At 46.3% G+C, this 21262-nt stretch overlaps 17 non-coding genes across 17 annotated transcripts; all 17 read right to left on the reverse strand.

The window, feature by feature from the left end:
- Window positions 1-22: 22 nt before the first annotated feature.
- Window positions 23-94, reverse strand: TRNAW-CCA (transfer RNA tryptophan (anticodon CCA)). The gene has a single exon. It is a non-coding gene; the product is annotated as a tRNA-Trp (tRNA).
- A 313-nt stretch (window positions 95-407) lies between these two features.
- TRNAN-GUU (transfer RNA asparagine (anticodon GUU)) lies at window positions 408-481 on the reverse strand. The gene has a single exon. It is a non-coding gene; the product is annotated as a tRNA-Asn (tRNA).
- Window positions 482-2272: 1791 nt separating this feature from the next.
- TRNAW-CCA (transfer RNA tryptophan (anticodon CCA)) lies at window positions 2273-2344 on the reverse strand. Its single transcript has one exon. It is a non-coding gene; the product is annotated as a tRNA-Trp (tRNA).
- Window positions 2345-4521: 2177 nt separating this feature from the next.
- TRNAW-CCA (transfer RNA tryptophan (anticodon CCA)) lies at window positions 4522-4593 on the reverse strand. Its single transcript has one exon. It is a non-coding gene; the product is annotated as a tRNA-Trp (tRNA).
- Window positions 4594-4906: 313 nt separating this feature from the next.
- TRNAN-GUU (transfer RNA asparagine (anticodon GUU)) lies at window positions 4907-4980 on the reverse strand. The gene has a single exon. It is a non-coding gene; the product is annotated as a tRNA-Asn (tRNA).
- Window positions 4981-7154: 2174 nt separating this feature from the next.
- TRNAN-GUU (transfer RNA asparagine (anticodon GUU)) lies at window positions 7155-7228 on the reverse strand. The gene has a single exon. It is a non-coding gene; the product is annotated as a tRNA-Asn (tRNA).
- Window positions 7229-9019: 1791 nt separating this feature from the next.
- TRNAW-CCA (transfer RNA tryptophan (anticodon CCA)) lies at window positions 9020-9091 on the reverse strand. The gene has a single exon. It is a non-coding gene; the product is annotated as a tRNA-Trp (tRNA).
- A 313-nt stretch (window positions 9092-9404) lies between these two features.
- On the reverse strand, window positions 9405-9478 carry TRNAN-GUU (transfer RNA asparagine (anticodon GUU)). The gene has a single exon. It is a non-coding gene; the product is annotated as a tRNA-Asn (tRNA).
- Window positions 9479-11268: 1790 nt separating this feature from the next.
- TRNAW-CCA (transfer RNA tryptophan (anticodon CCA)) lies at window positions 11269-11340 on the reverse strand. Its single transcript has one exon. It is a non-coding gene; the product is annotated as a tRNA-Trp (tRNA).
- A 2161-nt stretch (window positions 11341-13501) lies between these two features.
- On the reverse strand, window positions 13502-13573 carry TRNAW-CCA (transfer RNA tryptophan (anticodon CCA)). Its single transcript has one exon. It is a non-coding gene; the product is annotated as a tRNA-Trp (tRNA).
- A 313-nt stretch (window positions 13574-13886) lies between these two features.
- Window positions 13887-13960, reverse strand: TRNAN-GUU (transfer RNA asparagine (anticodon GUU)). The gene has a single exon. It is a non-coding gene; the product is annotated as a tRNA-Asn (tRNA).
- Window positions 13961-16141: 2181 nt separating this feature from the next.
- On the reverse strand, window positions 16142-16213 carry TRNAW-CCA (transfer RNA tryptophan (anticodon CCA)). Its single transcript has one exon. It is a non-coding gene; the product is annotated as a tRNA-Trp (tRNA).
- A 313-nt stretch (window positions 16214-16526) lies between these two features.
- On the reverse strand, window positions 16527-16600 carry TRNAN-GUU (transfer RNA asparagine (anticodon GUU)). The gene has a single exon. It is a non-coding gene; the product is annotated as a tRNA-Asn (tRNA).
- Window positions 16601-18391: 1791 nt separating this feature from the next.
- On the reverse strand, window positions 18392-18463 carry TRNAW-CCA (transfer RNA tryptophan (anticodon CCA)). Its single transcript has one exon. It is a non-coding gene; the product is annotated as a tRNA-Trp (tRNA).
- Window positions 18464-18768: 305 nt separating this feature from the next.
- On the reverse strand, window positions 18769-18842 carry TRNAN-GUU (transfer RNA asparagine (anticodon GUU)). Its single transcript has one exon. It is a non-coding gene; the product is annotated as a tRNA-Asn (tRNA).
- Window positions 18843-20631: 1789 nt separating this feature from the next.
- Window positions 20632-20703, reverse strand: TRNAW-CCA (transfer RNA tryptophan (anticodon CCA)). The gene has a single exon. It is a non-coding gene; the product is annotated as a tRNA-Trp (tRNA).
- A 313-nt stretch (window positions 20704-21016) lies between these two features.
- TRNAN-GUU (transfer RNA asparagine (anticodon GUU)) lies at window positions 21017-21090 on the reverse strand. Its single transcript has one exon. It is a non-coding gene; the product is annotated as a tRNA-Asn (tRNA).
- Between the last annotated feature and the right edge of the window lie 172 nt (window positions 21091-21262).

Here is a 21262-nt window from a genome sequence, read left to right on the forward strand (position 1 = left end):
TTCAGAGTGGGAAAAGCAAATATGACCCCGACGTGATTTGAACACACAACTTTCTGATCTGGAGTCAGACACGCTACCATTGCGCCACGAGGTCCTTGTGGCAGTCCACCTAGTGTGTCTGATGACAGAATAAAGGTAGGAGACGTACATGGTCCTGCAGAGCCTCATTGCTTCTTTAACTAGACTGGCTAGGATAGCTTCCTTCTGTGCATCAGTACACGCTGCAGCCAAACCCTTCCCATGAAGTCTTGATGTTTATGAATTGAATGGCAAGTTTTGAAAAACTAAAGCAAGCGAGAAGAATTGCTTGCAGTTTATTGGATTTTTTGGACGTCAGCAGACGAGACCTGCGAGAGGTAAACAGAAGTTCATAGTTGGTCATGCTGAATTTTTGAGCCAAAATGCATCGTCCCTGGGTGGGCTTGAACCACCAACCTTTCGGTTAACAGCCGAACGCGCTAACCGATTGCGCCACAGAGACTCATACAGTGCTTACACTAGGGCCTGATTGGTGTGCTGTTTGCTTATGCTCCCCAGGCAACCTGAAAATATTTCTAAAATAGCTCTATTTCCCACAGCAAATCAGGGTATCAAGCACTTCCCTACCTCCCGTAATCCACAAACATAGGGGATTTAGTAGAGGACAGAGCCCATCAACAGTGCACCAAATGCCCTCTGTGTAGGCATAACTTGCTATGAGGAGAAAGCCACAGTTGCGCACTTGTGTTAAAAGGGGACAGTAGACTGAACCCAGAGAACACGGGAGAAATGACTCAGGTTTACTGAGTGGAACACTCTGTGTCTTTGTGCCCAAAACAGCAGCGTCTTTTCGGTTAACAGCCGAACGCGCTAACCAATTGCGCCACAGAGACTCACTGGCATGTGTGTTCTGCCTTTGGCCTGATTGCATTGCTATTTTTTTCTGATTGGCAGAAAACCTGAACTTTTTTCTGAAAAAGGCATGCCTCTCTTAGCACTGCAGTGCATTCGACTGCCCCCTTGCTTCCCTGAGTCCCCAAATACACAACCACCTTGGGCACAATAGAAGACACATTCCAGCAGATTTAGCAAGAGTGCACCAAGGATTCTATATGTAGGTACCTTGCTGAGAAGCAAGACCTGCAGTTGCATTCTTCTGTTAAAAGAGGGCAGCAGAGTGCACCAAGAGAACTTGGGGGAAGTAGCTTATGTTAACTACTTGCCATGCTCTTTAAAGATCCCTCTGTTTGACTGGGTGAATTCTAATTTCTGGGGTAGAGTAAGCAATTTTTGGATCTAGATGCTGTGCGCAACAGGAATGCTATATACTGCACTGTACTGCTACTGAAAAGTTACCAATTTTACAGGATGTTCAGGTAAGCTTTGTTTCAGAAAACAACTTGCTAGAGGCACTAAGACAGATTACTGGGACAAAGGAAGAGGGTTTGGGGATTAGCACATCTCCTATGAAAGGTACAGTCACGCCCGAGACAACTCTTGAGTGTCACCTCAAATTCTAAGAAATGCAAACTAGGGACCTACGCTTTTTATTGCTAGGGGATCTTTGTGTTTCAGACAAATGTGCACGCCTCCCAGAGCCCCTTGCAATGCACTTAGGGAAATGGGGGAAGGTGCTGTGAAGGCCTCTCGCTGACAATGTCTCTCTTGTCTATAATGTATCTATGAGAGAGAGAGAAATAGGCAATGCGAGAGTGAAAAAGTAAAATGGAAATGTGTCTACTGAGACCAGTATAAGGGGAAATCCTCACAATCCAGGACCGACAGTTGATTGGGGGGGCGCTTACAGGTTTCCGACACCAGACCGGTACCTGAACTCACAAACCCAAACTGCAAAGTGATGGGCATTGCCACTAGACTGCCGACCCCCTTTCGGGGCCCCAGCATATATCCTTTAGTCACACCTAGAGTTCCCAGGACACTGCAGCATTCAGCGATTACACGAAAATATTGACAGCGCTAGGAGGCCATGCAAATGGCAGAGGTATGCTTTACAAAGCCCACGTAGCGTGCACAAAACAGCACATCAGTCAGGCCCACTTGAAGAGATGGTAAAGAGGAAATACTTCTGCTGCATCCAGTAAAACATAGAGATTGGCCTGCTTTAAAGGTTGACTATGTCCTTCATGGGTGTCTGTCAATATGATACTTCCCTGCTGCAAAGCTTACATTCGAAACGCCAGAACAACTAGGCCCAGAGCACAAAGATGCAGTCAGGTTGAAATAACGAGATACTGAAGAGCAATTTTGTATTTCAGAGTGGGAAAAGCAAATATGACCCCGACGTGATTTGAACACACAACTTTCTGATCTGGAGTCAGACACGCTACCATTGCGCCACGAGGTCCTTGTGGCAATCCACCTGGTGTGTCTGATGACAGAATAAAGGTAGGAGACGTACATGGTCCTGCAGAGCCTCATTGCTTCTTTAACTAGACTGGCTAGGATAGCTTCCTTCTGTGCATCAGTACACGCTGCAGCCAAACCCTTCCCATGAAGTCTTGATGTTTATGAATTGAATGGCAAGTTTTGAAAAACTAAAGCAAGCGAGAAGAATTGCTTGCAGTTTATTGGATTTTTTGGACGTCAGCAGACGAGACCTGCGAGAGGTAAACAGAAGTTCATAGTTGGTCATGCTGAATTTTTGAGCCAAAATGCATCGTCCCTGGGTGGGCTTGAACCACCAACCTTTCAGTTAACAGCCGAACTCGCTAACCGATTGCGCCACAGAGACTCATACAGTGCTTACACTGGGGCCTGATTGGTGTGCTGTTTGCTTATGCTCCCCAGGCAACCTGAAAATATTTCTAAAATAGCTCTATTTCCCACAGCAAATAAGGGTATCAAGCACTTCCCTACCTCCCGTAATCCACAAACATAGGGGATTTAGTAGAGGACAGAGCCCATCAACAGTGCACCAAATGCCCTCTGTGTAGGCATAACTTGCTATGAGGAGAAAGCCACAGTTGCGCACTTGTGTTAAAAGGGGACAGTAGACTGAACCCAGAGAACACGGGAGAAATGACTCAGGTTTACTGAGTGGAACACTCTGTGTCTTTGTGCCCAAAACAGCAGCGTCTTTTCGGTTAACAGCCGAACGCGCTAACCAATTGCGCCACAGAGACTCACTGGCATGTGTGTTCTGCCTTTGGCCTGATTGCATTGCTATTTTTTTCTGATTGGCAGAAAACCTGAACTTTTTTCTGAAAAAGGCATGCCTCTCTTAGCACTGCAGTGCATTAGACTGCCCCCTTGCTTCCCTGAGTCCCCAAATACACAACCACCTTGGTCACAATAGAAGACACATTCCAGCAGATTTAGCAAGAGTGCACCAAGGATTCTATATGTAGGTACCTTGCTGAGAAGCAAGACCTGCAGTTGCATTCTTCTGTTAAAAGAGGGCAGCAGAGTGCACCAAGAGAACTTGGGGGAAGTAGCTTATGTTAACTACTTGCCATGCTCTTTATAGATCCCTCTGTTTGACTGGGTGAATTCTAATTTCTGGGGTAGAGTAAGCAATTTTTGGATCTAGATGCTGTGCGCAACAGGAATGCTATATACTGCACTTTACTGCTACTGAAAAGTTACCAATTTTACAGGATGTTCAGGTAAGCTTTGTTTCAGAAAACAACTTGCTAGAGGCACTAAGACAGATTACTGGGACAAAGGAAGAGGGTTTGGGGATTAGAACATCTCCTATGAAAGGTACAGTCACGCCCGAGACAACTCTGAGTGTCACCTCAAATTCTAAGAAATGCAAACTAGGGACCTACGCTTTTTATTGCCAGTGGATCTTTGTGTTTCAGACAAATGTGCACGCCTCCCAGAGCCCCTTGCAATGCACTTAGGGAAATGGGGGAAGGTGCTGTGAAGCCCTCTCGCTGACAATGTCTCTCTTGTCTATAATGTATCTATGAGAGAGAGAGAAATAGGCAATGCGAGAGTGAAAAAGTAAAATGGAAATGTGTCTACTGAGACCAGTATAAGGGGAAATCCTCACAATCCAGGACCGACAGTTGATTGGGAGGGCGCTTACAGGTTTCCAACACCAGACCGGTACCTGAACTTACAAACCCAAACTGCAAAGTGATGGGCATTGCCACTAGACTGCCGACCCCCTTTCGGGGCCCCAGCATATATCCTTTAGTCACACCTAGAGTTCCCAGGACAGTGCAGCATTCAGCGATTACACGAAAATATTGACAGCGCTAGGAGGCCATGCAAATGGCAGAGGTATGCTTTACAAAGCCCACGTAGCGTGCACAAAACAGCACATCAGTCAGGCCCACTTGAAGAGATGGTAAAGAGGAAATACTTCTGCTGCATCCAGTAAAACATAGAGATTGGCCTGCTTTAAAGGTTGACCATGTCCTTCATGGGTGTCTGTCAATATGATACTTCCCTGCTGCAAAGCTTACATTCGAAACGCCAGAACAACTAGGCCCAGAGCACAAAGATGCAGTCAGGTTGAAATAACGAGATACTGAAGAGCAGTTTTGTATTTCAGAGTGGGAAAAGCAAATATGACCCCGACGTGATTTGAACACACAACCTTCTGATCTGGAGTCAGACGCGCTACCATTGCGCCACAAGGTCCTTGTGGCAGTCCACCTGGTGTGTCTGATGACAGAATAAAGGTAGGAGACCTACATGCACCTGCAGAGCCTCATTGCTTCTTTAAGTAGACTGGCTAGGATAGCTTCCTTCTGTGCATCAGTACACGCTGCAGCCAAACCCTTCCCATGAAGTCTTGATGTTTATGAATTGAATGGCAAGTTTTGAAAAACTAAAGCAAGCGAGAAGAATTGCTTGCAGTTTATTGGATTTTTTGGACGTCAGCAGACGAGACCTGCGAGAGGTAAACAGAAGTTCATAGTTGGTCATGCTGAATTTTTGAGCCAAAATGCATCGTCCCTGGGTGGGCTTGAACCACCATCCTTTCGGTTAACAGCCGAACGCGCTAACCGATTGCGCCACAGAGACTCATGCAGTGCTTACACTGGGGCCTGATTGGTGTGCTGTTTGCTTATGCTTCCCAGGCAACCTGAAAATATTTCTAAAATAGCTCTATTTCCCACAGCAAATCAGGGTATCAAGCACTTCCCTACCTCCCCTAATCCACAAACACAGGGGATTTAGTAGAGGACAGAGCCCATCAACAGTGCACCAAAGGTCCTCTGTGTAGGCATAACTTGCTATGAGGAGAAAGCCACAGTTGCGCACTTGTGTTAAAAGGGGACAGTAGGCTGAACCCAGAGAACACGGGAGAAATGACTCAGGTTTACTGAGTGGAACACTCTGTGTCTTTGTGCCAAAAACAGCAGCGTCTTTTCGGTTAACAGCCGAACGCGCTAACCAATTGCGCCACAGAGACTCACTGGCATGTGTGTTCTGCCTTTGGCCTGATTGCATTGCTATTTTTTTCTGATTGGCAGAAAACCTGAACTTTTTTCTGAAAAAGGCATGCCTCTCTTAGCACTGCAGTGCATTAGACTGCTCCCTTGCTTCCCTGAGTCCCCAAATACACAACCACCTTGGGCACAATAGAAGACACATTCCAGCAGATTTAGCAAGAGTGCACCAAGGTTTCTATATGTAGGTACCTTGCTGAGAAGCAAGACCTGCAGTTGCATTCTTCTGTAAAAAGAGGACAGCAGAGTGCACCAAGAGAACTTGGGGGAAGTAGCTTATGTTAACTACTTGCCATGCTCTTTATAGATCCCTCTGTTTGACTTGGTGAATTCTAATTTCTGGGGTAGAGTAAGCAATTTTTGGATCTAGACGCTGTGCGCAACAGGAATGCTATATACTGCACTCTACTGCTACTGAAAAGTTACCAATTTTACAGGATGTTCAGGTAAGCTTTGTTTCAGAAAACAACTTGCTAGAGGCGCTAGGACAGATTACTGGGACAAAGGAAGAGGGTTTGGGGATTAGCACATCTCCTATGAAAGGTACAGTCACGCCCGAGACAACTCTGAGTGTCACCTCAAATTCTAAGAAATGCAAACTAGGGACCTACGCTTTTTATTGCCAGTGGATCTTTGTGTTTCAGACAAATGTGCACGCCTCCCAGAGCCCCTTGCAATGCACTTAGGGAAAGGGGGGAAGGTGCTGTGAAGCCCTCTCGCTGACAATGTCTCTCTTGTCTATAATGTAACTATGAGAGAGAGAGAAATAGGCAATGCGAAAGTGAAAAAGTAAAATGGAAATGTGTCTACTGAGACCAGTATAAGGGGAAATCCTCACAATCCAGGACCGACAGTTGATTGGGAGGGCGCTTACAGGTTTCCGACACCAGACCGGTACCTGAACTCACAAACCCAAACTGCAAAGTGATGGGCATTGCCACTAGACTGCCGACCCCCTTTCGGGGCCCCAACATATATCCTTTAGTCACACCTAGAGTTCCCAGGACAGTGCAGCATTCAGCGATTACACGAACATTTTGACAGCGCTAGGAGGCCATGCAAATGGCAGAGGTATGCTTTACAAAGCCCACGTAGCGTGCACAAAACAGCACATCAGTCAGGCCCACTTGAAGAGATGGTAAAGAGGAAATACTTCTGCTGCATCCAGTAAAACATAGAGATTGGCCTGCTTTAAAGGTTAACCATGTCCTTCATGGGTGTCTGTCAATATGATACTTCCCTGCTGCAAAGCTTACATTCGAAACGCCAGAACAACTAGGCCCAGAGCACAAAGATGCAGTCAGGTTGAAATAACGAGATACTGAAGAGCAATTTTGTATTTCAGAGTGGGAAAAGGAAGTATGACCCCGACGTGATTTGAACACACAACCTTCTGATCTGGAGTCAGAGCGCTACCATTGCGCCACGAGGTCCTTGTGGCAATCCACCTGGTGTGTCTGATGACAGAATAAAGGTAGGAGACGTACATGCACCTGCAGAGCCTCATTGCTTCTTTAGGTAGACTGGCTAGGATAGCTTCCTTCTGTGCATCAGTACACGCTGCAGCCAAACCCTTCCCATGAAGTCTTGATGTTTATGAATTGAATGGCAAGTTTTTTAAAACTAAAGCAAGCGAGAAGAATTGCTTGCAGTTTATTGGATTTTTTGGACGTCAGCAGACGAGACCTGCGAGAGGTAAACAGAAGTTCATAGTTGGTCACGCTGAATTTTTGAGCCAAAATGCATCGTCCCTGGGTGGGCTTGAACCACCATCCTTTCGGTTAACAGCCGAACGCGCTAACCGATTGCGCCACAGAGACTCATGCAGTGCTTACACTGGGGCCTGATTGGTGTGCTGTTTGCTTATGCTTCCCAGGCAACCTGAAAATATTTCTAAAATAGCTCTTTTTCCCACAGCAAATCAGGGTATCAAGCACTTCCCTACCTCCCCTAATCCACAAACACAGGGGATTTAGTAGAGGACAGAGCCCATCAACAGTGCACCAAATGTCCTCTGTGTAGGCATAACTTGCTATGAGGAGAAAGCCACAGTTGCGCACTTGTGTTAAAAGGGGACAGTAGGCTGAACCCAGAGAACACGGGAGAAATGACTCAGGTTTACTGAGTGGAACACTCTGCGTCTTTGTGCCAAAAACAGCAGCGTCTTTTCGGTTAACAGCCGAACGCGCTAACCAATTGTGCCACAGAGACTCACTGGCATGTGTGTTCTGCCTTTGGCCTGATTGCATTGCTATTTTTTTCTGATTGGCAGAAAACCTGAACTTTTTTCTGAAAAAGGCATGCCTCTCTTAGCACTGCAGTGCATTAGACTGCTCCCTTGCTTCCCTGAGTCCCCAAATACACAACCACCTTGGGCACAATAGAAGACACATTCCAGCAGATTTAGCAAGAGTGCACCAAGGTTTCTATATGTAGGTACCTTGCTGAGAAGCAAGACCTGCAGTTGCATTCTTCTGTTAAAAGAGGGCAGCAGAGTGCACCAAGAGAACTTGGGGGAAGTAGCTTATGTTAACTACTTGCCATGATCTTTATAGATCCCTCTGTTTGACTGGGTGAATTCTAATTTCTGGGGTAGAGTAAGCAATTTTTGGATCTAGATGCTGTGCGCAACAGGAATGCTATATACTGCACTGTACTGCTACTGAAAAGTTACCAATTTTACAGGATGTTCAGGTAAGCTTTGTTTCAGAAAACAACTTGCTAGAGGCCCTAGGACAGATTACTGGGACAAAGGAAGAGGGTTTGGGGATTAGCACATCTCCTATGAAAGGTACAGTCACGCCCGAGACAACTCTGAGTGCCTCCTCAAATTCTAAGAAATGCGAACTGGGGTCCTACGCCTTTTATTGCCAGTGGATCTTTGTTTTTTCAGACAAATGTGCACGCCTCCCAGAGCCCCATGCAATGCACTTAGGGAAATGGGGGAAGGTGCTGTGCAACCCTCTCGCTGACAATGTCTCTCTTGTCTATAATGTATCTATGAGAGAGAGAGAAATAGGCAATGCGAGAGTGAAAAAGTAAAATGGAAATGTGTCTACTGAGACCAGTATAAGGGGAAATTCTCACAATCCAGGACCGACAGTTGATTGGGAGGGCGCTTACAGTTTTCTGACACCAGACCGGTACCTGAACTCACAAACCCAAACTACAAAGTGATGGGCATTGCCACTAGACTGCCGACCCCCTTTCGGGGCCCCAGCATATATCCTTTAGTCACACCTAGAGTTCCCAGGACAGTGCAGCATTCAGCGATTACACGAAAATATTGACAGCGCTAGGAGGCCATGCAAATGGCAGAGGTATGCTTTACAAAGCCCACGTAGCGTGCACAAAACAGCACATCAGTCAGGCCCACTTGAAGAGATGGTAAAGAGGAAATACTTCTGCTGCATCCAGTAAAACATAGAGATTGGCCTGCTTTAAAGGTTGACCATGTCCTTCATGGGTGTCTGTCAATATGATACTTCCCTGCTGCAAAGCTTACATTCGAAACGCCAGAACAACTAGGCCCAGATCACAAAGATGCAGTCAGGTTGAAATAACGAGATACTGAAGAGCAATTTTATATTTCAGAGTGGGAAAAGCAAATATGACCCCGACGTGATTTGAACACGAAACCTTCTGATCTGGAGTCAGACGCGCTACCATTGTGCCACGAGGTCCTTGTGGCAGTGCACCTGGTGTGTCTGATGACAGAATAAAGGTAGGAGACGTACATGGACCTGCAGAGCCTCATTGCTTCTTTAAGTAGACTGGCTAGGATAGCTTCCTTCTGTGCATCAGTACACGCTGCAGCCAAACCCTTCCCATGAAGTCTTGATGTTTATGAATTGAATGGCAAGTTTTGAAAAACTAAAGCAAGCGAGAAGAATTGCTTGCAGTTTATTGGATTTTTTGGACGTCAGCAGACGAGACCTGCGAGAGGTAAACAGAAGTCCATAGTTGGTCACGCTGAATTTTTGAGCCAAAATGCACCGTCCCTGGGTGGGCTTGAACCACCAACCTTTTGGTTAACAGCCGAACGCGCTAACCGATTGCGCCACAGAGACTCATACAGTTCTTACACAGGGGCCTGATTGGTGTGCTGTTTGCTTATGCTTCCCAGGCAACCTGAAAATATTTCTAAAATAGCTCTTTTTCCCACAGCAAATCAGGGTATCAAGCACTTCCCTACCTCCCCTAATCCACAAACACAGGGGATTTAGTAGAGGACAGAGCCCATCAACAGTGCACCAAATGTCCTCTGTATAGGCATAACTTGCTATGAGGAGAAAGCCACAGTTGCGCACTTGTGTTAAAAGGGGACAGTAGGCTGAACCCAGAGAACACGGGAGAAATGACTCAGGTTTACTGAGTGGAACACTCTGTGTCTCTGTGCCAAAAACAGCAGCGTCTTTTCGGTTAACAGCCGAACGCGCTAACCAATTGCGCCACAGAGACTCACTGGCATGTGTGTTCTGCCTTTGGCCTGATTGCATTGCTATTTTTTTCTGATTGGCAGAAAACCTGAACTTTTTTCTGAAAAAGGCATGCCTCTCTTAGCACTGCAGTGCATTAGACTGCTCCCTTGCTTCCCTGAGTCCCCAAATACACAACCACCTTGGGCACAATAGAAGACACATTCCAGCAGATTTAGCAAGAGTGCACCAAGGTTTCTATATGTAGTTACCTATCTGAGAAGCAAGACCTGCAGTTGCATTCTTCTGTTAAAAGAGGGCAGCAGAGTGCACCAAGAGAACTTGGGGGAAGTAGCTTATGTTAACTACTTGCCATGATCTTTATAGATCCCTCTGTTTGACTGGGTGAATTCTAATTTCTGGGGTAGAGTAAGCAATTTTTGGATCTAGATGCTGTGCGCAACAGGAATGCTATATACTGCACTGTACTGCTACTGAAAAGTTACCAATTTTACAGGATGTTCAGGTAAGCTTTGTTTCAGAAAACAACTTGCTAGAGGCACTAAGACAGATTACTGGGACAAAGGAAGAGGGTTTGGGGATTAGCACATCTCCTATGAAAGGTACAGTCACGCCCGAGACAACTCTGAGTGTCACCTCAAATTCTAAGAAATGCAAACTAGGGACCTACGCTTTTTATTGCCAGTGGATCTTTGTGTTTCAGACAAATGTGCACGCCTCCCAGAGCCCCTTGCAATGCACTTAGGGAAATGGGGGAAGGTGCTGTGAAGCCCTCTCGCTGACAATGTCTCTCTTGTCTATAATGTATCTATGAGAGAGAGAGAAATAGGCAATGCGAGAGTGAAAAAGTAAAATGGAAATGTGTCTTCTGAGACCAGTATAAGGGGAAACCCTCACAATCCAGGACCGACAGTTGATTGGGAGGGCGCTTACAGGTTTCCGACACCAGACCGGTACCTGAACTCACAAACCCAAACTGCAAAGTGATGCCCATTGCCACTAGACTGCCGACCCCCTTTCGGGGCCCCAACATATATCCTTTAGTCACACCTAGAGTTCCCAGGACAGTGCAGCATTCAGCGATTACACGAAAATATTGACAGCGCTAGGAGGCCATGCAAATGGCAGAGGTATGCTTTACAAAGCCCACGTAGCGTGCACAAAACAGCACATCAGTCAGGCCCACTTGAAGAGATGGTAAAGAGGAAATACTTCTGCTGCATCCAGTAAAACATAGAGATTGGCCTGCTTTAAAGGTTGACCATGTCCTTCATGGCTGTCTGTCAATATGATACTTCCCTGCTGCAAAGCTTACATTCGAAACGCCAGAACAACTAGGCCCAGAGCACAAAGATGCAGTCAGGTTGAAATAACGAGATACTGAAGAGCAATTTTGTATTTCAGAGTGGGAAAAGGAAGTATGACCCCGACGTGATTTGAACACACAACCTTCTGATCTGGAGTCAGACGCGCTACCATTGCGCCACGAGGTCCTTGTGGCAATCCACCTGGTGTGTCTGATGACAGAATAAAGGTAGGAGACGTACATGCACCTGCAGAGCCTCATTGCTTCTTTAGGTAGACTGGCTAGGATAGCTTCCTTCTGTGCATCAGTACACGCTGCAGCCAAACCCTTCCCATGAAGTCTTGATGTTTATGAATTGAATGGCAAGTTTTGAAAAACTAAAGCAAGCGAGAAGAATTGCTTACAGTTTATTGGATTTTTTGGACGTCAGCAGACGAGACCTGCGAGAGGTAAACAGAAGTTCATAGTTGGTCATGCTGAATTATTTAGCCAAAATGCATCGTCCCTGGGTGGGCTTGAACCACCTACCTTTCGCGCTAACCGATTGCGCCACAGAGACTCATGCAGTGCTTACACTGGGGCCTGATTGGTGTGCTGTTTGCTTATGCTTCCCAGGCAACCTGAAAATATTTCTAAAATAGCTCTATTTCCCACAGCAAATCAGGGTATCAAGCACTTCCCTACCTCCCCTAATCCACAAACACAGGGGATTTAGAAGAGGACAGAGCCCATCAACAGTGCACCAAATGTCCTCTGTGTAGGCATAACTTGCTATGAGGAGAAAGCCACAGTTGCGCACTTGTGTTAAAAGGGGACAGTAGGCTGAACCCAGAGAACACGAGAGAAATGACTCAGGTTTACTGAGTGGAACACTCTGTGTCTTTGTGCCAAAAACAGCAGCGTCTTTTCAGTTAACAGCCGAACGCGCTAACCAATTGCGCCACAGAGACTCACTGGCATGTGTGTTCTGCCTTTGGCCTGATTGCATTGCTATTTTTTCTGATTGGCAGAAAACCTGAACTTTTTTCTGAAAAAGGCATGCCTCTCTTAGCACTGCAGTGCATTAGACTGCTCCCTTGCTTCCCTGAGTCCCCAAATACACAACCACCTTGGGCACAATAGAAGACACATTCCAGCAGATTTAGCAAGAGTGCACCAAGGTTTCTATATGTAGGTACCTTGCTGAGAAGCAAGACCTGCAGTTGCATTCTTCTGTTAAAAGAGGGCAGCAGAGTGCACCAAGAGAACTTGGGGGAAGTAGCTTATGTTAACTACTTGCCATGATCTTTATAGATCCCTCTGTTTGACTGGGTGAATTCTAATTTCTGGGGTAGAGTAAGCAATTTTTGGATCTAGATGCTGTGCGCAACAGGAATGCTATATACTGCACTGTACTGCTACTGAAAAGTTACCAATTTTACAGGATGTTCAGGTAAGCTTTGTTTCAGAAAACAACTTGCTAGAGGCCCTAGGACAGATTACTGGGACAAAGGAAGAGGGTTTGGGGATTAGCACATCTCCTATGAAAGGTACAGTCACGCCCGAGACAACTCTGAGTGCCTCCTCAAATTCTAAGAAATGCGAACTGGGGTCCTACGCCTTTTATTGCCAGTGGATCTTTGTGTTTCAGACAAATGTGCACGCCTCCCAGAGCCCCATGCAATGGACTTAGGGAAATGGGGGAAGGTGCTGTGCAACCCTCTCGCTGACAATGTCTCTCTTGTCTATAATGTAACTATGAGAGAGAGAGAAATAGGCAATGCGAGAGTGAAAAAGTCAAATGGAAATGTGTCTACTGAGACCAGTATAAGGGGAAATCCTCACAATCCAGGACTGACAGTTGATTGGGAGGGCGCTTACAGGTTTCCGACACCAGACCGGTACCTGAACTCACAAACCCAAACTGCAAAGTGATGCCCATTGCCACTAGACTGCCGACCCCCTTTCGGGGCCCCAACATATATCCTTTAGTCACACCTAGAGTTCCCAGGACAGTGCAGCATTCAGCGATTACACGAAAATATTGACAGCGCTAGGAGGCCATGCAAATGGCAGAGGTATGCTTTACAAAGCCCACGTAGCGTGCACAAAACAGCACATCAGTCAGGCCCACTTGAAGAGATGGTAAAGAGGAAATACTTCTGCTGTATCCAGTAAAACATAGAGATTGGCCTGCTTTAAAGGTTGACCATGTCCTTCATGGGTGTCTGTCAATATGATACTTCCCTGCTGCAAAGCTTACATTCGAAACGCCAGAACAACTAGGCCCAGAGCACAAAGATGCAGTCAGGTTGAAATAACGAGATACTGAAGAGCAATTTTGTATTTCAGAGTGGGAAAAGGAAGTATGACCCCGACGTGATTTGAACACACAACCTTCTGATCTGGAGTCAGACGCGCTACCATTGCGGCACGAGGTCCTTGCGGCAATCCACCTGGTGTGTCTGATGACAGAATAAAGGTAGGAGACGTACATGCACCTGCAGAGCCTCATTGCTTCTTTAGGTAGACTGGCTAGGATAGCTTCCTTCTGTGCATCAGTACACGCTGCAGCCAAAGCCTTCCCATGAAGTCTTGATGTTTATGAATTGAATGGCAAGTTTTGAAAAACTAAAGCAAGCGAGAAGAATTGCTTACAGTTTATTGGATTTTTTGGACGTCAGCAGACGAGACCTGCGAGAGGTAAACAGAAGTTCATAGTTGGTCATGCTGAATTTTTGAGCCAAAATGCATCGTCCCTGGGTGGGCTTGAACCACCAACCTTTCGGTTAACAGCCGAACGCGCTAACCGATTGCGCCACAGAGACTCATGCAGTGCTTACACTGGGGCCTGATTGGTGTGCTGTTTGCTTATGCTTCCCAGGCAACCTGAAAATATTTCTAAAATAGCTCTATTTCCCACAGCAAATCAGGGTATCAAGCACTTCCCTACCTCCCCTAATCCACAAACACAGGGGATTTAGTAGAGGACAGAGCCCATCAACAGTGCACCAAATGTCCTCTGTGTAGGCATAACTTGCTATGAGGAGAAAGCCACAGTTGCGCACTTGTGTTAAAAGGGGACAGTAGGCTGAACCCAGAGAACACGGGAGAAATGACTCAGGTTTACTGAGTGGAACACTCTGTGTCTTTGTGCCAAAAACAGCAGCGTCTTTTCGGTTAACAGCCGAACGCGCTAACCGATTGCGCCACAGAGACTCATGCAGTGCTTACACTGGGGCCTGATTGGTGTTCTGTTTGCTTATGCTTCCCAGGCAACCTGAAAATATTTCTAAAATAGCTCTATTTCCCACAGCAAATCAGGGTATCAAGCACTTCCCTACCTCCCGTAATCCACAAACACAGGGGATTTAGTAGAGGACAGAGCCCATCAACAGTGCACCAAATGTCCTCTGTGTAGGCATAACTTGCTATGAGGAGAAAGCCACAGTTGCGCACTTGTGTTAAAAGGGGACAGTAGGCTGAACCCAGAGAACACGGGAGAAATGACTCAGGTTTACTGAGTGGAACACTCTGTGTCTTTGTGCCAAAAACAGCAGCGTCTTTTCGGTTAACAGCCGAACGCGCTAACCAATTGCGCCACAGAGACTCACTGGCATGTGTGTTCTGCCTTTGGCCTGATTGCATTGCTATTTTTTTCTGATTGGCAGAAAACCTGAACTTTTTTCTGAAAAAGGCATGCCTCTCTTAGCACTGCAGTGCATTAGACTGCTCCCTTGCTTCCCTGAGTCCCCAAATACACAACCACCTTGGGCACAATAGAAGACACATTCCAGCAGATTTAGCAAGAGTGCACCAAGGTTTCTATATGTAGTTACCTTGCTGAGAAGCAAGACCTGCAGTTGCATTCTTCTGTTAAAAGAGGGCAGCAGAGTGCACCAAGAGAACTTGGGGGAAGTAGCTTATGTTAACTACTTGCCCTGATCTTTATAGATCCCTCTGTTTGACTGGGTGAATTCTAATTTCTGGGGTAGAGTAAGCAATTTTTGGATCTAGATGCTGTGCGCAACAGGAATGCTATATACTGCACTGTACTGCTACTGAAAAGTTACCAATTTTACAGGATGTTCAGGTAAGCTTTGTTTCAGAAAACAACTTGCTAGAGGCCCTAGGACAGATTACTGGGACAAAGGAAGAGGGTTTGGGGATTAGCACATCTCCTATGAAAGGTACAGTCACGCCCGAGACAACTCTGAGTGCCTCCTCAAATTCTAAGAAATGCGAACTGGGGTCCTACGCCTTTTATTGCCAGTGGATCTTTGTGTTTCAGACAAATGTGCACGCCTCCCAGAGCCCCTTGCAATGCACTTAGGGAAATGGGGGAAGGTGCTGTGCAACCCTCTCGCTGACAATGTCTCTCTTGTCTATAATGTATCTATGAGAGAGAGAGAAATAGGCAATGCGAGAGTGAAAAAGTAAAATGGAAATGTGTCTACTGAGACCAGTATAAGGGGAAATCCTCACAATCCAGGACCGACAGTTGATTGGGAGGGCGCTTACAGGTTTCCGACACCAGACCGGTACCTGAACTCACAAACCCAAACTGCAAAGTGATGGGCATTGCCACTAGACTGCCGACCCCCTTTCGGGGCCCCAGCATATATCCTTTAGTCACACCTAGAGTTCCCAGGACAGTGCAGCATTCAGCGATTACACGAAAATATTGACAGCGCTAGGAGGCCATGCAAATGGCAGAGGTATGCTTTACAAAGCCCACGTAGCGTGCACAAAACAGCACATCAGTCAGGCCCACTTGGAGAGATGGTAAAGAGGAAATACTTCTGCTGCATCCAGTAAAACATAGAGATTGGCCTGCTTTAAAGGTTGACCATGTCCTTCATGGGTGTCTGTCAATATGATACTTCCCTGCTGCAAAGCTTACATTCGAAACGCCAGAACAACTAGGCCCAGAGCACAAAGATGCAGTCAGGTTGAAATAACGAGATACTGAAGAGCAATTTTGTATTTTAGAGTGGGAAAAGGAAGTATGACCCCGAGGTGATTTGAACACACAACCTTCTGATCTGGAGTCAGACGCGCTACCATTGCGCCACGAGGTCCTTGTGGCAATCCACCTGGTGTGTCTGATGACAGAATAAAGGTAGGAGACGTACATGCACCTGCAGAGCCTCATTGCTTCTTTAGGTAGACTGGCTAGGATAGCTTCCTTCTGTGCATCAGTACACGCTGCAGCCAAACCCTTCCCATGAAGTCTTGATGTTTATGAATTGAATGGCAAGTTTTGAAAAACTAAAGCAAGCGAGAAGAATTGCTTACAGTTTATTGGATTTTTTGGACGTCAGCAGACGAGACCTGCGAGAGGTAAACAGAAATCCATAGTTGGTCACGCTGAATTTTTGAGCCAAAATGCACCGTCCCTGGGTGGGCTTGAACCACCAACCTTTCGGTTAACAGCCGAACGCGCTAACCGATTGCGCCACAGAGACTCATGCAGTTCTTACACACGGGGCTTTATTGGTGTGCTGTTTGCTTATGCTTCCCAGGCAACCTGAAAATATTTCTAAAATAGCTCTTTTTCCCACAGCAAATCAGGGTATCAAGCACTTCCCTACCTCCCCTAATCCACAAACACAGGGGATTTAGTAGAGGACAGAGCCCATCAACAGTGCACCAAATGTCCTCTGTATAGGCATAACTTGCTATGAGGAGAAAGCCACAGTTGCGCACTTGTGTTAAAAGGGGACAGTAGGCTGAACCCAGAGAACACGGGAGAAATGACTCAGGTTTACTGAGTGGAACACTCTGTGTCTTTGTGCCAAAAACAGCAGCGTCTTTTCGGTTAACAGCCGAACGCGCTAACCAATTGCGCCACAGAGACTCACTGGCATGTGTGTTCTGCCTTTGGCCTGATTGCATTGCTATTTTTTTCTGATTGGCAGAAAACCTAAACTTTTTTCTGAAAAAGGCAATCCTCTCTTAGCACTGCAGTGCATTAGACTGCTCCCTTGCTTCCCTGAGTCCCCAAATACACAACCACCTTGGGCACAATAGAAGACACATTCCAGCAGATTTAGCAAAAGTGCACCAAGGTTTCTATATGTAGGTACCTTGCTGAGAAGCAAGACCTGCAGTTGCATTCTTCTGTTAAAAGAGGGCAGCAGAGTGCACCAAGAGAACTTGGGGGAAGTAGCTTATGTTAACTACTTGCCATGATCTTTATAGATCCCTCTGTTTGACTGGGTGAATTCTAATTTCTGGGGTAGAGTAAGCAATTTTTGGATCTAGATGCTGTGCGCAACAGGAATGCTATATACTGCACTGTACTGCTACTGAAAAGTTACCAATTTTACAGGATGTTCAGGTAAGCTTTGTTTCAGAAAACAACTTGCTAGAGGCCCTAGGACAGATTACTGGGACAAAGGAAGAGGGTTTGGGGATTAGCACATCTCCTATGAAAGGTACAGTCACGCCCGAGACAACTCTGAGTGCCTCCTCAAATTCTAAGAAATGCGAACTGGGGTCCTACGCCTTTTATTGCCAGTGGATCTTTGTGTTTCAGACAAATGTGCACGCCTCCCAGAGCCCCATGCAATGCACTTAGGGAAAGGGGGGAAGGTGCTGTGAAGCCCTCTCGCTGACAATGTCTCTCTTGTCTATAATGTAACTATGAGAGAGAGAGAAATAGGCAATGCGAGAGTGAAAAAGTAAAATGGAAATGTGTCTACTGAGACCAGTATAAGGGGAAATTCTCACAATCCAGGACCGACAGTTGATTGGGAGGGCGCTTACAGGTTTCCGACACCAGACCGGTACCTGAACTCACAAACCCAAACTGCAAAGTGATGCCCATTGCCACTACACTGCCGACCCCCTTTCGGGGCCCCAACATATATCCTTTAGTCACACCTAGAGTTCCCAGGACAGTGCAGCATTCAGCGATTACACGAAAATTTTGACAGCGCTAGGAGGCCATGCAAATGGCAGAGGTATGTTTTACAAAGCCCACGTAGCGTGCACAAAACAGCACATCAGTCAGGCCCACTTTAAGAGATGGTAAAGAGGAAATACTTCTGCTGCATCCAGTAAAACATAGAGATTGGCCTGCTTTAAAAGTTGACCATGTCCTTCATGGGTGTCTGTCAATATGATACTTCCCTGCTGCAAAGCTTACATTCGAAACGCCAGAACAACTAGGCCCAGAGCACAAAGATGCAGTCAGGTTGAAATAACGAGATACTGAAGAGCAATTTTGTATTTCAGAGTGGGAAAAGGAAGTATGACCCCGACATGATTTGAACACACAACCTTCTGATCTGGAGTCAGACGCGCTACCATTGCGCCACGAGGTCCTTGTGGCAGTCCACCTGGTGTGTCTGATGACAGAATAAAGGTAGGAGACGTACATGCACCTGCAGAGCCTCATTGCTTCTTTAGGTAGACTGGCTAGGATAGCTTCCTTCTGTGCATCAGTACACGCTGCAGCCACCATGAAGTCTTGATGTTTATGAATTGAATGGCAAGTTTTGAAAAACTAAAGCAAGCGAGAAGAATTGCTTGCAGTTTATTGGATTTTTTGGACGTCAGCAGACGAGACCTGCGAGAGGTAAACAGAAGTCCATAGTTGGTCACGCTGAATTTTTGAGCCAAAATGCACCGTCCCTGGGTGGGCTTGAACCACCAACCTTTCGGTTAACAGCCGAACGCGCTAACCGATTGCGCCACAGAGACTCATGCAGCTCTTGCACAGGGGCCTGATTGGTGTGCTGTTTGCTTATGCTTCCCAGGCAACCTGAGAATATTTCTAAAATAGCTCTTTTTCCCACAGCAAATCAGGGTATCAAGCACTTCCCTACCTCCCCTAATCCACAAACACAGGGGATTTAGTAGAGGACAGAGCCCATCAACAGTGCACCAAATGCCCTCTGTGTAGGCATAACTTGCTATGAGGAGAAAGCCACAGTTGCGCACTTGTGTTAAAAGGGGACAGTAGGCTGAACCCAGAGAACACGGGAGAAATGACTCAGGTTTACTGAGTGGAACACTCTGTGTCATTGTGCCAAAAACAGCAGCGTCTTTTCGGTTAACAGCCGAACGCGCTAACCAATTGCACCACAGAGACTCACTGGCATGTGTGTTCTGCCTTTGGCCTGATTGCATTGCTATTTTTTTCTGATTGGCAGAAAACCTGAACTTTTTTCTGAAAAAGGCATGCCTCTCTTAGCACTGCAGTGCATTAGAGTGCTCCCTTGCTTCCCTGAATCCCCAAATACACAACCACCCTGGGCACAATAGAAGACACATTCCAGCAGATTTAGCAAGATTGCACCAAGGATTCTATATGTAGGTACCTTGCTGAGAAGCAAGACCTGCAGTTGCATTCTTCTGTTAAAAGAGGGCAGCAGAGTGCACCAAGAGAACTTGGGGGAAGTAGCTTATGTTAACTATTTGCCATGCTCTTTATAGATCCCTCTGTTTGACTGGGTGAATTCTAATTTTTGGGGTAGAGTAAGCAATTTTTGGATCTAGATGCTGTGCGCAACAGGAATGCTATATACTGCACTGTACTGCTACTGAAAAGTTACCAATTTTACAGGATGTTCAGGTAAGCTTTGTTTCAGAAAACAACTTGCTAGAGGCACTAAGACAGATTACTGGGACAAAGGAAGAGGGTTTGGGGATTAGAACATCTCCTATGAAAGGTACAGTCACGCCCGAGACAACTCTGAGTGTCACCTCAAATTCTAAGAAATGCAAACTAGGGACCTACGCCTTTTATTGCCAGTGGATCTTTGTGTTTCAGACAAATGTGCACGCCTCCCAGAGCCCCTTGCAATGCACTTAGGGAAAGGGGGGAAGGTGCTGTGAAGCCCTCTCGCTGACAATGTCTCTCTTGTCTATAATGTAACTATGAGAGAGAGAGAAATAGGCAATGCGAGAGTGAAAAAGTAAAATGGAAATGTGTCTACTGAGACCAGTATAAGGGGAAATTCTCACAATCCAGGACCGACAGTTGATTGGGAGGGCGCTTACAGGTTTCCGACACCAGACCGGTACCTGAACTCACAAACCCAAACTGCAAAGTGATGCCCATTGCCACTAGACTGCCGACCCCCTTTCGGGGCCCCAACATATATCCTTTAGTCACACCTAGAGTTCCCAGGACAGTGCAGCATTCAGCGATTACACGAAAATTTTGACAGCGCTAGGAGGCCATGCAAATGGCAGAGGTATGTTTTACAAAGCCCACGTAGCGTGCACAAAACAGCACATCAGTCAGGCCCACTTGAAGAGATGGTAAAGAGGAAATACTTCTGCTGCATCCAGTAAAACATAGAGATTGGCCTGCTTTAAAGGTTGACCATGTCCTTCATGGGTGTCTGTCAATATGATACTTCCCTGCTGCAAACTTACATTCGAAACGCCAGAACAACTAGGCCCAGAGCACAAAGATGCAGTCAGGTTGAAATAACGAGATACTGAAGAGCAATTTTGTATTTCAGAGAGGGAAAAGGAAGTATGACCTCGACGTGATTTGAACACACAACCTTCTGATCTGGAGTCAGACGCGCTACCATTGCGCCACGAGGTCCTTGTGGCAATCCACCTGGTGTGTCTGATGACAGAATAAAGGTAGGAGACGTACATGCACCTGCAGAGCCTCATTGCTTCTTTAGGTAGACTGGCTAGGATAGCTTCCTTCTGTGCATCAGTACACGCTGCAGCCAAACCCTTCCCATGAAGTCTTGATGTTTATGAATTGAATGGCAAGTTTTGAAAAACTAAAGCAAGCGAGAAGAATTGCTTGCAGTTTATTGGATTTTTTGGACGTCAGCAGACGAGACCTGCGAGAGGTAAACAGAAGTTCATAGTTGGTCATGCTGAATTTTTGAGCCAAAATGCATCGTCCCTGGGTGGGCTTGAACCACCAACCTTTCGGTTAACAGCCGAACGCGCTAACTGATTGCGCCACAGAGACTCATGCAGTGCTTACCCTGGGGCCTGATTGGTGTGCTGTTTGCTTATGCTTCCCAGGCAAACTGAAAATATTTCTAAAATAGCTCTATTTCCCACAGCAAATCAGGGTATCAAGCACTTCCCTACCTCCCCTAATCCACAAACACAGGGGATTTAGTAGAGGACAGAGCCCA

The sequence above is a fragment of the Ambystoma mexicanum genome, chromosome 11 (genome assembly GCF_040938575.1).
Source record: "Ambystoma mexicanum isolate Mex_15411 chromosome 11, UKY_AmexF1_1, whole genome shotgun sequence".
NCBI lineage: Eukaryota > Metazoa > Chordata > Amphibia > Caudata > Ambystomatidae > Ambystoma > Ambystoma mexicanum.